This window comes from Mytilus edulis, unplaced genomic scaffold (assembly GCF_963676685.1).
Source record: "Mytilus edulis unplaced genomic scaffold, xbMytEdul2.2 SCAFFOLD_952, whole genome shotgun sequence".
NCBI lineage: Eukaryota > Metazoa > Mollusca > Bivalvia > Mytilida > Mytilidae > Mytilus > Mytilus edulis.
Genome location: NW_027268608.1, coordinates 27,501 through 29,560, shown reverse-complemented (window position 1 = coordinate 29,560; position 2,060 = coordinate 27,501). Strand labels below are relative to the sequence as shown.

The 2,060-nt window shown below is 38.2% G+C and overlaps 4 non-coding genes across 4 annotated transcripts; 2 read left to right on the top strand and 2 right to left on the bottom strand.

Moving 5' to 3' along the window:
- Positions 1–248: 248 nt before the first annotated feature.
- Positions 249–320, bottom strand: Trnat-ugu (transfer RNA threonine (anticodon UGU)). Its single transcript has one exon. It is a non-coding gene; the product is annotated as a tRNA-Thr (tRNA).
- A 392-nt stretch (positions 321–712) lies between these two features.
- On the top strand, positions 713–783 carry Trnac-gca (transfer RNA cysteine (anticodon GCA)). Its single transcript has one exon. It is a non-coding gene; the product is annotated as a tRNA-Cys (tRNA).
- Positions 784–1,169: 386 nt separating this feature from the next.
- Trnat-ugu (transfer RNA threonine (anticodon UGU)) lies at positions 1,170–1,241 on the bottom strand. The gene has a single exon. It is a non-coding gene; the product is annotated as a tRNA-Thr (tRNA).
- Positions 1,242–1,632: 391 nt separating this feature from the next.
- Positions 1,633–1,704, top strand: Trnac-gca (transfer RNA cysteine (anticodon GCA)). Its single transcript has one exon. It is a non-coding gene; the product is annotated as a tRNA-Cys (tRNA).
- The last annotated feature ends 356 nt before the right edge of the window (positions 1,705–2,060 follow it).

Here is a 2,060-nt window from a genome sequence, read left to right as displayed (position 1 = left end):
TGTCGACATTCCGGAAAGAAAAAAGATTTGATTGATTGGAAAATATCTTACAAAACAGAATTGAACATGTCACGCCTTTAGTTATAGTGTGCCGTCTATTTCGCTCAACTAACCATGTTTGCATGTCAAAACTTGGCATCATACTGTTACATGAAATTGCACTTCTCATGTGTCAAATCTTGAGGAAAATGAACAAGAACCAATACAACGGCAGCAAAAACTTGGGGAGATGTGAATATTATCTCCTAAGCCCCCAGTGAGGATCGAACTCACGACCCCTGGTTTACAAGACCAGTGCTCTACCACTGAGCTATGGAGGCTCTTGCTTCAGATGTGTGAAATTTGTACTGATAAAGGTAGGTCCTTTTTACTCAAAGTGAAAAAAGAAAATCTTACAAAAACATCAAAATTCAGCCAAGTGTATGGAATCGTCTGAAATATTGGGATTTCAGTTTCGTTTTAATACGACCCAGCTCGCACCAGCAAACTGAGTGCGGAGAAGTATGTCATTATACAATATCGAAGTCTTATCTATATGTACACGTCACCTTTTCCAATTAGATCAATGAAATTGTCTGACGTGAAAGACAGCCTTGAATCATCTTTTTTTTTTTTTTTTGTGGACAAAAAGTCTTAACTCTCAACTTGTATTGGTTGTAACCATTAAGGTTATCACCTATAAGAACCCAAAATTGCTTAAAGTTTTTCATCTGGGGGTATAGCTCAGTGGTAGAGCATTCGACTGCAGATCGAGAGGTCCCGGTTCGAACCCGGGTGCCCCCTTTTTTACTACTCGATAAATATATTTTGGATTACTGGAGGAGAAAAAATGAAAGACATCCTATCCTTCAGGTTTCAATGTGACAGTGCATATCTGTACACGAAGAAATCAATTTGAAAAGGCATACATACTCTTCAGAGTGTCGACATTCCGGAAAGAAAAAAGATTTGATTGATTGGAAAATATCTTACAAAACAGAATTGAACATGTCACGCCTTTAGTTATAGTGTGCCGTCTATTTCGCTCAACTAACCATGTTTGCATGTCAAAACTTGGCATCATACTGTTACATGAAATTGCACTTCTCATGTGTCAAATCTTGAGGAAAATGAACAAGAACCAATACAACGGCAGCAAAAACTTGGGGAGATGTGAATATTATCTCCTAAGCCCCCAGTGAGGATCGAACTCACGACCCCTGGTTTACAAGACCAGTGCTCTACCACTGAGCTATGGAGGCTCTTGCTGCAGATGTGTGAAATTTGTACTGATAAAGGTAGGTCCTTTTTACTCAAAGTGAAAAAGAAAATCTTACAAAAAACATCAAAATTCAGCCAAGTGTATGGAATCGTCTGAAATATTGGGATTTCAGTTTCGTTTTAATACGACCCAGCTCGCACCAGCAAACTGAGTGCGGAGAAGTATGTCATTATACAATATCGAAGTCTTATCTATATGTACACGTCACCTTTTCCAATTAGATCAATGAAATTGTCTGACGTGAAAGACAGCCTTGAATCATCTTTTTTTTTTTTTTTGTGGACAAAAAGTCTTAACTCTCAACTTGTATTGGTTGTAACCATTAAGGTTATCACCTATAAGAACCCAAAATTGCTTAAAGTTTTTCATCTGGGGGTATAGCTCAGTGGTAGAGCATTCGACTGCAGATCGAGAGGTCCCCGGTTCGAACCCGGGTGCCCCCTTTTTTACTACTCGATAAATATATTTTGGATTACTGGAGGAGAAAAAATGAAAGACATCCTATCCTTCAGGTTTCAATGTGACAGTGCATATCTGTACACGAAGAAATCAATTTGAAAAGGCATACATACTCTTCAGAGTGTCGACATTCCGGAAAGAAAAAAGATTTGATTGATTGGAAAATATCTTACAAAACAGAATTGAACATGTCACGCCTTTAGTTATAGTGTGCCGTCTATTTCGCTCAACTAACCATGTTTGCATGTCAAAACTTGGCATCATACTGTTACATGAAATTGCACTTCTCATGTGTCAAATCTTGAGGAAAATGAACAAGAACCAATACAACGGCAGCAAA